The sequence below is a fragment of the Sarcophilus harrisii genome, chromosome 2 (genome assembly GCF_902635505.1).
Source record: "Sarcophilus harrisii chromosome 2, mSarHar1.11, whole genome shotgun sequence".
NCBI lineage: Eukaryota > Metazoa > Chordata > Mammalia > Dasyuromorphia > Dasyuridae > Sarcophilus > Sarcophilus harrisii.
Genome location: NC_045427.1, coordinates 499,773,228 through 499,788,055, shown reverse-complemented (window position 1 = coordinate 499,788,055; position 14,828 = coordinate 499,773,228).

Genomic DNA, 14,828 nt, shown 5'->3' with positions numbered 1-14,828 from the left:
GACTATTTTATCAGTCAGTTAACATTTGATAAGCTCCTACTAGTGACAGATAATATAAAAAGAAGTGGTTAAATTTTTGGAACTTCTCAAAGATCTGAGTTTTCTTGAGTAATGCTAAAGTGATTTGGGGAAGGGAAATCCTGAAGGAAACATTTGGTGTCACAAAGAAAAAGAAAGAAATATAATAAAAGCAAATATAGTGCAAAATGAATCAGTCATATTCTCCCCAAAATCCATTTTCAACATCAGCAAGTAAGGATAAGAAAAAGATCAGAAATAGTCATAGTGCAAATGGGAAAAATAAAGTAAATGAATTGTTCCTTACTTACGTCCCTGAGAAATGGGATGGTTGAGTGAGGATTCAGAGGAGAAGGAAATGAATGAATTACTCAGATATGAAAGTGACCCTGCCTCTTATAGGACCTCAGTTTCTTCAGATGAGGTTGGAGGGTGTTGTTCATTCCCTCACCTTACATCTTCTGTGGCCAGGAAGTCCTAGTGATGCAGTTAGTGGCAGTGCAGAGAGTTGAGGTGTGAGAATTCCCTTTTGGTCAGTGCAAGTTCAAAGTGTAAGAATTCACAAACCCAAAATATTAGTGGCAAAAAGGAAGTTTTATTGTTGGCCTTGCAGAAGTCAGCTTTACTAGGAAGACTGACTTCTGAGTGACAAGGCCTTGGCAGAGAAATAAAGGGGCTAGCAGAGAAATCCTGGCAGAGAAATAACAAGAGGTTATTATCATTGAGAAGGTTTCTTCACAGCGGGCAGGAGTCTTGGCAAGCAGTTATGCCAAGGAGAGGTTCCTTGACAAGGCATAGTCCCGCTTTGGGCCTCTGTAAATTATGAGTTTAAAATTGCTTTTTTAAATAGGAAATCTGAGAATGAAGTTTCAGTTGAATGAGACCACTTAAATTTGAGCTAAGTAGGAGTGGTCCTGGATTAATTTCCAACTCAATAGAGGGTATAACTAGTCCCACCAAGATAACAGAATGAAACTACTTATATTGATTCTCTGAAGTGGGCCTTTCTCAGAGGAGAGCTCCTCAGAGTTTTCCTCCCATCTTCCGAAAAGTTCAAGGGGAACACTATTTGCATCACTAGTCCCCAGTGTTCAATTCTGTGGTGGGACTGTGTGATGTGTTACTGGTATGCCTCATTTTTAGGATGCCCATGGTCTGAAGACTCCCTTGGGGGAGAGAAAAGTGCAAGAGTTCTTAATGTGGTATCAATTAATTAGTTTTTTTTAAATATTTCAATATAACTAATTTCTTTTGTAATGCTATGGATTTTATTTGTATTAAAAAAATTATGTTGATATTTAACATGTATTGGTCATCCTGCCATCTGGGGGAGGGGATGGGAGGAAGGAGGGGAAAAATTGGAACAAAAGGTTTGGCAATTGTCAATGCTGTAAAATTACCCATGCATATAACTTGTAAATAAAAAGCTAAAATAAAAATAAAAATAAAATAAAATAAAAATTATGTTGTTATTTACTTTAACGTAATTTAACATATTTAACATGTATTGGACTACCTGCCATCTAAGAGAAGGGGATGGAGGAAGGAGGGAAAAATTTGGAACAGAAGGTTTCACAAGGGTCAATGTTGAAAAAATTACCCATGAATAAAAAAAAAATGGAAATAAAAGTATATGTGGAACTCTCAAATATGTCTCCAGGTTAATGAGATATAGTTTTAGATAGTTTGAGTATAAAGTTTGATGGCCCAGTGGATAGAGCACTGGGTATGGATATGAGTTCAAATCCAGGTTCAGACACTTCCTACCTGTCTGATCCTAGAGCAGTCACTTGACCTCTGTTGAAATTAATCCAATGAGGAAAAAAAAATAATAAATTACTCCAATATCTTTGCCAAGAAATCCCATGGACAGTATCCCAAGAATCAGCTGTGACTAAGCAACAACTATAATAGTTTTGAGTATTAGTTACATCTGAATTGCCTTTTATACTCACTAATCTTTTCTCCTGAGTAGACTGGAAAAAGAGTTACAACAAAAAAGATGATAACTGGATTAAGGATGGCGCTTCCTTTTGCCTTTCCTCTCTTAGATGAGACCCACAGAAAAATGCCCACGGGAAAGAAGCTCTCCCATGCAGAGCACTGCCTGCAGATTGGAATCCTGAAATTTTACTTGGGTCTAATTCCAGTTGATATCTGGCCAAAGGCAATAAGGTTACAATCCACAACATGAGTCACTGCCTTCTCAAATATCCCAGCTAAATGGCTTCTTTGTGTGCTAGTAATAATGCTAGAACTGAAACTCACCTAATTCTGGGTGTGCTGGTTGCCCTAGTTATTGTGCTAAAAATGGTTACTTTAAATTTTTGCTATTAGAGTTACTCATTTAGGTTAAAGGATTGTTTTCAGTAAGTCTCACTTAATATGAAATACCTGAAAAAGGTAACCCATGAATTAATTTAGGATCTATTATTAGAAATTAATTTATTAGATTTCTCTCAAATTTTTCATATCCAGTCTTTCATTATGTCAGACTTTATTCAAAAAGTTACCTATTGCTTATGCTCCAAATTTCTTAGCTTGCCATTCAACTGTGTCTTCCATTACTCTTAAGTAAGACTATACATGACTGATCAATGCATCCTCAATCAGTGCACATTTCCACATCTAAACCTTTTTCTTGTTCTGCTTCTAACTGGAAAGCCTTGTCCTCCCTCTCCTGTGGACTAACATACTATAGGTGATATCTGTTCCCAAAGGGATAGAAAACTGCAGGAATGAAATTCTGAAGATACAAAATGAAATAGTTGCTGTCTTTCATACAGAAAGAGGACCAAAATGACATCCAATGTTAGGATCAGAGTACAGTGTAACTGACTGACTAATCAGAACAATATAATACTACACTTTGGATACAAATAGTGTGTTTGAACACTTGGAATGGAGGTGATTCTAAATTTGCACATTTCATATTTCTTTTGAGTTACTTTTGAGTAATTCGAGTTTACCCAGAGAGCACAGCTCCTTTTTTGATGTGCTGATTGGTCTTGTTGTCAGTATCTCCTAATTCTCACAATCAATTCCAAAGTTCTTCAGAGGGAATTTGGAAATGTCTTTGTTTTGCTTCTTCTTATGTGTTTCTTAGGAACTTTTGCCTTGTGTGAGATCTCCATAACATAGTCTTTTAGGCAAATGTATGTTTGGCATTTGAACAATGTGGCCAACCCATTGGAATTGGAAAATACTTCCAAAGAGGAGGAAAAATGGGAGTTGGCTGAAGAGACTGATGAGAGATCAAACCAACTTAAAATTTATGTAGAGGAGCTCTGATGCTGCAAGGCTACTGATGACCTCTCATTTTTTCCGCCAAGTATGGTAGAACCAGTCTCAAAATCTCCTATCAGTACTACTTAAATGCATGGCTGTACTTACCTCGACTACTTGCTTTAGGCTCAGTTTAAGATCAATTAGCTTTCTGCTATATGCTTTTTAAAAATTATTATTATTATTATTATAGCTTTTTATTTACAAAACATATGCATGGGTAATTTTTCAACACTGACCCTTGCAAAACCTTCTATTCCAAATTTTCCCCTCCTTCTCCCCACTCCTTCCCCTAGATGGCAGGTATTTCAATACATTTTAAAATATATGTTAAATCCAACACACACACACACACACACACACACACATATCCATAGTTATCTTGCTGTACAAGAAAAAATGGATCTAGAAAGAAAAAAAAATTGAGAAGGAAAACAAAAATGCAAGCAAACAATAACAGAAAAGAGTGAAAATGCTATGTTGTGGTCCACACTCTGTTCCTATAGTTCTCTCTCTGGGTGTAGATGGCTGTCTTCATTACTGGACAATTGGAACTGGTTTAAATCATCTAATTGTTGACAAGAACCACATCCATCAGAATTGATCATCGTATTGTCTTGTTGCCATGTACAATGATCTCCTGGTTCTGCTCGTTTCACTTAACATCAGTTCATGTAAGTCTCTCCAGGCTTCTCTGAAATCATTTCTTACAGAACAATAATATTCGATAACATCTTGTTATGGGCCAGAAATCTGAACTTGAAACAAGGGATTCTTACAAGATACTAAGTCAGTGGAATTGATAATGACAATAGTTACCTAATTTAGCATGGAGCTTAACAGTTCTCTAGTTCAGTACATGTACTTAGTACTACTTTCTATAGTTTTACAAGATTCACACCTATGATAAGAGAGCATATAAGCTCAGACAAACTCAGCCAGAATCAGAACTAGAGAAGACAGAGAAGTGGTGGCAGGCTTTCCTCCTTTGCTTCTCCACTGAAAGCAAGATCCAGAAGGCCTCCAGAAAACTAACCAAAGCCTCCAGAAAACTAGCCGAGCCCCAAGTAAAGGAGATAAGACTTTGAAGGAGACAGTAAAGGATTTGGACTTTGGACTCTGGCTGTACTCAGGGTGGTGATTACTGAACTGAAACAAAGGCTGCCTCCAGAGACCCCAAGAAAACTTCAACCAACTATATTCTTCGTTCTGTGTTGTTTAAAATTCTTATCAATAACTTGGATAAAGACATAGGTAGCATATTCTCTTTACATTTTAAAGAGAATATTACAACATCATATACCATAATTTTTTTCAGCATTTTCCAATTGATGAGCATCCACTCAGTTTTCACTTTCTAGCCACTAGGAAAAGGGTTGCCACAAACATTTTTCTGCTATATGCTTTTTGAAAAAAAATTTGAGCCTACACCCAGGTACAGCAGAAACCTTTGCCCTGGGCTTGCTGTCTCCTGAACATGGTCTCAGCTTCCAGGCACCAGATTTTCAACCAGCTTGGTGATTCTACGGTTGGGCTGTCTAGGGGATTTGACTCATTTGTTTTTAAAGTCTCTCGTGTGGCTAGCTAGAGAATAGGCAAGGTAGACAGAGAAAAGGCACTCACAAAATAAGTTACAATCTTTGCAAATTCCCAGCACTTCCTGACCTTCTTTCTCATAAGTAAATGGTAGGGTCAAGTTTTCATCCCCTTTATAATGAGTTACTCAAAGTTTTTCATTTTTTATAATGTTTGAAAAGACTTAGTGTGGCCACTCAAAGTCTGAAAAGGTGAAATCTGAAATAGCCTTCGACATGCATATATATATATATATATTTATATATATATATATATATATATGTATATATATATATATGTAATTTATCTTGATTTTCACAAAACATTTGTTAAATTATTCCATGCTATTTTTGTAGAAAACTTAGAGAGATGTGAACTAGATGGCAATATAATTATATGGATTTGAATTTGGTTGATTTATTGCATTTAAAAAAATGGTTGTTAATGGAAAGTCACCATGGAAGGAGCTCTTCCACTGAAGTGTCCCACGAATCTATTCTTGGTTTTGTGTTGTTTAAAATTCTTATCAATAACTTGAATAAAGACATAAGTAGCATACTTATCAAATTGACAGATAACATAAAGATCAATTAGATACAAGAGTCAAGATATAAATACGGTAGGGATAAAATCCAAGTCTTGCCTTGGAAGAAGCTATCCTTGTCTTACAAAATAACTTTTAAGAAAAGGACCAAAGCGGAAAAACACTGATGAAATTTTAGTGAGCCAATTAATAGTTGACAAGCAATTATAACTTTACTTTCATTTTAAAAAACAAAAACATAGCAAATATTTATTAACTCTTGCATATAATCATCAAAGGCTTACAGTAAATTATCTTAAAATAAGTATTTCTTCTGTTTATAAAAGGAGTTCTCAACATGGGTTTTATATATATATATATATATATATATATATATATATATATATATAAAACAATAAATGGATCCAGTTCTTCACAGGAATTTGGTCCATCATTTAGCCTTCTATAGCACAAATTAATACATTAGTAAAACCTTGAATTATGAGGTGGGATGAAGGTAGACAAGTTATGGGCCAAAAAATATAACAATATATATGCATATAGTTCATGGACGGCAATTGCTATAGTCTGCTTTACTTTTAAAAAATATTTTACTCTTTACTTTTCTTTAATATTTTATATATTTCAGTGCCAAGCAAAATGTTATGCATATAGCAGGCCCTAAATAGATACTTGTTGAATGAATTAAAATAGAACCAAAAAAAGATGGAAGAGAAATGTCATGCAATCCAGGCAACTCCAACCTATTTTACTGAGTTATTGATGTGAAAACTAGGAAAAGGACATCAACATTAATTATAACAATTTTGTATAGAAATTTATCTGATAAAAAACAGTTGCCATTAAGAGGTGACCCAAATAGTCTAAACACTACTTTCATTAGAATTCTCTTCATCTCCATGCCAAATTAAGGGATATGACAGCCAAGGATTATACCAATTTAAAATATAGGCTTATTTGTGAAATCTTATTGGGTAGCATAGTGAAAAATTATGAACAGTTTCACATCATAAAATAGCATGAAGGAAAAACACATGAAGAAAGTTTTCAAGAGATTCAACAACTAAGCAGTCATTTCAGTGGTGTTTAAAGATGAGACTAAAAGGACAACAAATATGCAAATGACACTAAAGATCTATGAGGATTTTTATGACAAACTTTTCAGCATCAAGGACAATAGAATTGCCACATTTATATTTTAACATCACAGCTCAAGATATAATTCTTGAGGAAGTGGGAGTAGTATTAAAATAAAAACAAATGAGAAAAACAGCTGGAATAGTACTATAGAAAAGGTTATTCTTGTAGATGATACATGGGGGAAAATCTCAGACCTATTACCAAGAAAAAAATAATGAAGAAGGAATATCATTTACCATCAAACTATATATCTACTTTCCTACCTATGGACATTTAAAAATAATATTAATCTATATATGCATTGAGGATATCAGTGATTAGAAAGAAATAGGGTTTTTAAAATGATGTTTCATAATAAACTACATCTTTTCCATCACAAAATTGACTCAATTATATAAAAAATGGAAGATGCTCTTTAGATTATTTTTTTATTACTAAATATAAAAAAAAATTGATTTGATAGAGCCAAATACTTATTGTGCTCCTTACGTATTTCCTTTGTATCTATCCATTCCCTTCACTAATAGGTAGTATTGATGACTGTAGTCTTCAGAAATCCCTAATTTCATAAAACTTGCCTTCTTAAAGTTTTGTTCTAGAAACAGTCTCTCTTTCTAGAAACCATGAGTCTTATTGGCTGGGAGTTGCATTGCCAAGCATCACCTTTATTTGCAGCTGATCTGTATGAGATTGCGATCTGCAAATATCACCAGTAGCTTAAATATTTTTTTCTTATTTCAACTCTTTCCCCTTATTGGACCCTTTGCTAATTTTTTTGTCCATAATGGGAACCTTGCTTTAATCCTTGATTTCCTTGTCAAATGGGCATTATGGACTTATTCTAAGCTCAGTGAATGATTATGGCTTAAATAATTGGTTCCACTTACTCTTTTTCCTTTTGTACCCTTCGGGAGTATTTCCCCATAAATCTATTTTCTTCATTTTAACAATGTCAAAATTGCTATAAAAGCCAAGAAATAACAAGTAGTTCTCATCATGAGTCAAAGATAAGTCATTTCCTTATAGAAGATGACAAATATCATGAAAGTTAATATCCTATTACAGAAAGCATTTATTTTAAAAAGACCCAGTTTTAAGATATGTATTTAGTTTTATTCTTATAACTTTACATATTTATTGAGTATCTACTATAAACAGAACACTAGATTACTAGTCAGGAATACAGAATAAATAGAAGATGAGTCCATCTCTTTATAAAACTTAAAGTCAAACATATAAATATAAAGCAACTTAAAAAAATATAAAGCAACATAAGTATTATATAGAATGAGAAGCATTATGACAGTGGCTAACATTAGAATCAGAATTACCCGGGTTCAATTTTTGTCCCTAATATGTGTTAAGTTATATGACCATTGGGTAGTCATTAAACCTCTCAGTCACCCAGGGAACACTTCAAGACCAAGACCAAGTAAATTGCTGATCTGCATGGGTATGAGGACACTCCCATGCCAATGAAATCACAGATTTGAATCTGTATAAGTGCATTTCACACTAAATACAGGCATAATATTTTTAAAGTTGTAACAGTGAAGATACAGAGTTAACAAAAAGTTTTTGAAGGAAGTGACTTTGGGTTTTGTCCTAAAGGATATGCTTGTAACTTAGTTGAAAGGAAAAGAGGTTGAAACTATGTTATGAGAGTAAGCACAGAAGCTGGATTTAGCAGGAACTTTCTGTTGGAATGGACAGCTGATGTTGGGAAATAGAGAGAGATAAAGTAGGAGATCTAGTAGGATTACTTAAAGCAACATCTTGAATAATTTGACAAAGAATTTTACTTTGATCTGATAAGCAATAAGGAGTTTGTTATATTTGGTGTTAACAGTGTATTTGTTCAAATAAATAGAGCTCTGGAAATAGAGTTTTCATTCAGGAGGTGTCAGCTTAGATTGAACTCATGTATAGTTAAAGAGAATTCAGGCCAGCTGTTTGATATCAGATTTTTTTTTTTAAATTCCAGCTTCAGTGAAGGTATTAAAGTAGTATATAAAAGATAGGGACAGAATTTGTATGGTTCTGATCACCCATCCATATATCTTATAAATAAAAAGCTATAATAAAAAAGACTACTCTGTTTTATATGTGTACACATATATACATACATGGTCACACACACACATATATATATGTTTGTATGTATATTTATATTATGAACATCCAATGACTGATGCTTTCAACCAGTCATTAGATTTTTTCCTATGGGATGTCTCTTGCCCTCATCCAGTAGCTAATGATCTTCTCCAGTTCATTTAAGCACTCTTCACACATTGCTGTGTCCTAACCACAACCTTTACTCATATATTCCAGATCACAGCAGGTATCTCTTCTAAAACAGATATTTGGTGGGAGGATTGGAACCAGTTAAAAGCCAGAGAGCCAATTGTGAAATTTTTAGTGTGAGCAGTTACACCTTGGAATCAGAAAACACTATAAAGCAGCACCTGATTTTTTTTGTTGTTGTTTCGTTGATGACTAGACCTATGACAATGTTAATGCAAATTCAGTTTAAAATATGTCCTGTGGATATTCTCCTTGTTCCCAATGTTGTTTATGTATTAACATTTACCAGTACATCCCTAGTTTCAGGGTATCTTTGCACCAAACCTTGATTCTTTGTAACAAGAGAGGGTTGTGTTTTTTTTTTTTTTAAGTAAAGCTCTAATTTGTACTTCCAATTAATTGATGGAATAGAAAATTCTTTTTAGAAGACTGTCCCAAATAATAGAGAAAAATATGCCAAATATAACACATACCTGAGCAGAAAAATTATTTTAATATCATATCTAAGTATACAAGAAACTCAATTATACCTGATGAGTGATCAGCCACAATGCCAACATTTAACATGAGTAGATAGGGTTCATGTTATCCAATCACCAGGAAGGAGTATACTTTAATTAAAATGAACCCTGTTACTGGAAGACAGCCTTACAGTAGATAATATATAGTCAGTTAATTCTTATGTAGAATTCAACTACTGGCTAAAATTTAAATAAAAAAATTGCGAGATGATAGTTATTTCATTCTGACTAAATCATTATTTAAAATGAAAAAAAAAACTTTCTAAGGAAAGGGAGAGTATGAGCCACTGAATTATGTTGACTTTTAAAAAACTAGTGATGACTTACATCAGATGTAGCATAAAATTCCTGGTAAATTTACCAAACATTCCTGATTTATGATGATGGTTGCCACTAACTTATTTTGTTCTCAGTTATAATATATCTTCCAGAGTATTCTTGACTACATTAGCAGGAGAATTAAAAATTGCCAGAACAATTGTGAAAAAAAATCTCAGTTTAAAATAGCTAGCTTATGTTTAAATGTATTGTATGATATAGAAAGTTAAATTGAAGAGGGAGAAAACATGACCTCCATGAAAGCAATTTGTTACAGCAACTAGGTTTTACAACTGCAGAGACTAATGTCAGGGTTCCTGTGGATAGGTTCTTTGGCTGACGGTAGAAAAGATAGGGAAAGAGATGGAGAGCCTACAATTTTCTTTCCAGGATCTACTTTCTGCCACAGGAAACAGAATAATTGGAATATTGCCTATTGACCAGCCAACTCTAAAACTTGAAAGACTTGGGTTTAGATTTTTGGGAAGGATTTTTTGGTAAGGATATCCCTTCATATTCCTTAAATCTTGACTCCTGTGAAAAAGGTAGTAGAGTGTTAGGTCTAGATACTCAGTTATATCATGCTAATAGAAATCCAGGCTGGCAATAGTCAGTCAGCACACATTTATTGAGCACCTTTTATGTGCCAGACATTGTGCTAAATGCTAGGAACACAAAAAAGGGAAAAGATGTTCTCTGCCCTCAAGAACTCACAGTTTAATGGAAGAGGTGATTATATATATATAAAATATACCAACAAAAATATACAGGATAAATGGGAAATAATTAGTTGAGAGAAAGCACTAGAATTAAGAAGGACCAGTGTAAAACCAGCAAAAGCATTTAATTTGAAGAGAAAATAAATCAGAAGCAATTTTAATATACATTCTCTGCATGAATCTATCTTTCTACAAATTCATGGAAGAATATGCTTTAATTAAAAGAAACATGATAGATAAAATGGAGGTGGTTGGGGAGTCTAGTTATATGGAAAATTAAAGGTATAGAGACTGTTATAAAATCAGGAGGCAGAACAGAGAGCATTTGGACAAAGATCAGAAGAGAGTTCTGGTCAAGATGATAGAGTGAATAGAAGCAGAACATCCCAATTCTCACTATATACACTAGAAAAGATGAAACAAAAGATCATCATAATGAATAATGAATAAGAAATAAAGTAAAAAATCATAATACCTTCACTCCAGACTTGTTCTGCAAAAAGAAATGCCAGAAACTTATAGGAATTCAAATATGGAACCAGTCACAGGTGTTGGAATTGAAGCAAGTTTGATATTTACAGACCTTCCAGCTTCAACAATCTTAGAGTACTCCAACCAAGAAGCCTTAAAGAAGCTCTGGGCCCCCATGTGGGGATGGGAGTTGACAAATAGGTAAAGCTCCTGTCAGGAGGTCACACTTTATACCATATATAATTAAGTAAACCAATCATATGATCTTTCAGGGTTTTTTTTTTTTTTCAGACAAGAATCTCAGCATTTTTTTTTAGCCCTATTCTCATTTGGTAATCACTTTATCTTAAAGAATTATTTAAATTATTTCTCGGGAATTCCATATTTGTTTTTTTTCTCATAAGCAGTTACATGGGTACAGTGAATATAGTGCTGAGCCTGAAATCCGTAAGACCTGATTACAAATATGGCCTCAGACATTTAGCTTATGATCCTGCATGAAATGGTGACAACTAAAATGATTCCATTTTGTGAACAATTTTCCATTTTGAGACTTTAGCTTTCTTTTCCTGATTTGGAGGAAATTAGGAGATGGTTCCCCTATTCCTATCTCAAAAACTCCCAAAGTTTTCCTTCAATAAGAATCAAATCACCAAACCTTATATCATGTTTTATACCCTGTTTTTCCACTCCCTTTGACTATATTAAGTACAAAATTTACATTTGGGGTCTTTGTGTCTATTGAGTGGCCCTAGACCTGATTTGTTATGCAACTTTGCTTTGCTTTGAATCAGACTTTGTCTTCTCAGTTATTATAAATCCACTTATGACAAGTTCTGATGAACCAGTCAGGAGGTTGAGAAGGGGACCCCAGTGATGGCCTTTCAGAACTATCTGAAGCACGATGGTTGACCTGAATTTTCAGTGAGGGACTTTTTCACAGATGACTATCCTGAAGATCATACTTCCCATCAATCTTAAATTTTTCTAGGCTAAGGCAAATAAATCTCCATATCATAAGGGAAGAACTTTTATGGGAATAATAGGATCTGGTAGTAGTATATTAATTCTCCTGGAGAAATTCCTTATATTCTAGTACTAGGAGATGCTCATACCAAGAAATGATTAAAAACTGTGCTATTGAATTATGTAAAATTTGGTCTAAAACTTCAAGAGATTCAGCTGGTAATCTGTTTTGGCCCCAATATGGCATTTTTCATTACTGCAAATAAAAGAAATGAAGGCTAGCTGCAAAGGTCTTCCTGGAGGCAGCCTTATTGAAATAAATTATTCCAAAATCGCAGCCAGCTGGTAAAAATGCAAACGTTTATTTCTCCTTCCAAAATAGCCCGGTTAGTTGAGGCCTATCTCTCTGCCTGGCTCCAAGAGATCTTGCAGCTTTGTCCTTGGCTTCTGCCTCTGCTTTCTTCAGCCTCCAGCCAGCACCAACTTGTGGCTTCTCAATCTCCAACTGGGGCAAGTACGCTTCTTCTGTATCTCCCAGAGTGCTCTGTCTCCAACCCCAGTTGAAGTTTCCCAGAACTCTCTTGAGTCGCTCACTGGAACTGTATTTATGCTACTTCTCTGAGAGTGGGTTTGTGGGATATCTCCCAGCATGCTCTCTGAAATCTCCCAAACATGTGAACTCCATTGAGTTCTTAGATACTTATGAGCTCTCTAAAGGTGTGAACACAATCATTGTTTCCATCAGTTGTACTTAGTATCTAGTTCAAGTTCTGGCCCAAAATAACTCTAAGATTAAATCAACTCCAATGGCTTAACACTTTGTAAAGATTCCAACAGCTAGCCACTGAAAACCCTCATTCATATCAGATATAAAATTTGTTTTAATGGGCCACTTTATCTGGTGGATAATTCATAGTACCACCACAGTTTTCTACTTTATATCCTGCCAATTCCCCTCTAGTTTCTTCTGATGAACACCACCATTTCTTCTACTTTGGCAGCTCTACTTCACCTTGCTAAGCACATTCGTATGAAAATGTCCCTTCTTCTTTCCTTCTCTACTTCTCCATATTACTCTCCTCCTACTGTAACAGGAGATTTGATCTTCTCTGAGCATGAGGGACCTGCTACCAGTGTCTTTCTGCTTCAAAAAAGGTTTATGCTTGATATGACTAATCTGGGAATTATGCTGCTCATAAGAAATCATCAATCTTTTAGTATCTCTGGAAGAAAGATACTCTGAAATTTGATAAGGACCCCAGGGCTCTAACAATCAAATTTCAGGCCAATTTTAAGGGTTATTACTCTACCTGAGGAGACATAACTGATTTAATGGAAATTTTTATCTCCTCAAGGGAAACAACTGATATTATATAGGCTACAAACATGTAAGTCTCGCTAAAAGTGGGGTGCCTGTTAGTTTTGCAGGTCTCCCTAATGGCCTTCTTTAAGATTCATATTGGAATCCCAATGTCTTGGCCAATTATACCAAATTGCAGTAGGCAAGAGAATCCTTAATTAGGGACATGGAAATCTGTGCTGTTTGCTTAGAAAATTGGAATAAGTTCCAAGAAACTGTTGGAAAAGAAAAAGAATAACCGCTTATATGACAGTCTATATAAGCATGCTAAGCAGTACACAGGTTAGAGCCAGTCAATCTGAAATGCAAGAATTATTAATTTGATCTTTGTTAGCTAATCCATGCCAGAAATATGAAAATATTTCCATTAAAAATTGCCATGGTTGGCATGAAAAGGGCATTGGTGAGTTTAAAATTATTGCTCAATATGTTTATGAAAGAAGGGATGAAAGAGAAATCTGCATGAAAATCTCAGTGAACTTTAGTCTCTTCACCTACCAAGTAACTTAACCTTTCTTTCAAACTGTACCAGGAAACAAACCATGGACTTTGTAGATACTTTTATTGTCACAAAAAGGGCCATCTTATTAGAGGATGTAGAAAGAAGTGGGACTTAAAGGTAGAAATAAAAGAACCCACAAAAAATTTTTGGAATAAGGGGGTAGAAGAAGGGCAAGGATTGTAGATTCTGATGAAGCTTTTTTTGTCTTTCCAATCCTGATGTCCTTGCTCCAACTATTTCATCACCACCCCATAACTCTCCTTCAAAGTTAGTAACATGATTTATACTTGCCTATTAAGTACTAGAACTTTTAATTCTTTTGATGAGCAAACTATTCTGACTGTATTTCTACTGAATTTCTAAATGTTGTTGGCATTTTAGGGACGCCTCAAAGATTGCCCAAATTGTCTCTGCATGTGGTTATTATTCATCCTCTCTTAATAGAGCTCTTTTCTCTTTATGCTCATCTCCTGTTAACTTGTTGGACTATGATCTTCTTTGTAAATTTAGGGCTACTATTCCCTGCTCCTCTGGTGAATCTTTGTCCTAGAAATCCCCTGTGGACTCAGTCTTTTTATTCTTTGTATTGGGTCAGAATGACCAAAAACCCTCAGTGATAGTCTGGGGATTTGCATCTGACATTGCTGATTCTTTAAGGGCAACTTCATTCATAGATTTAGGTGTGTTAAATTCTGCTATCTCTGTCACCATCAAGACTAAGAAAGACCTCTCACCATCCATTCCTCAATATTCCTTGTCCAGGCCCTTAAAGGCATTACATATTATTGATTCTCTGAGGGATCAAGATATTGTTATTCTGTGTAAATAACCTTGTACCACTCTGATCCTTCCTTTTAGGAAACCCAAGCCAGGCCCTGATTTATCCCTTTGTGCAAGACTTATGTGCTATTAATACTTATATCAAACCTAGATACCCATTAGTTTCCAATCTTGCAACCGTCATCTCTTCAATTTCCAGAGAAGTTTCCCGTTTTCACTGCAATAGATCTTTGCTCAATTTCTTTTTAAAAAAATATCATGCCCATTCAATTTGATGTTCCCTGTTTGCTTTCACCTGGAAGAACACACAGTGGATGTGCATTCA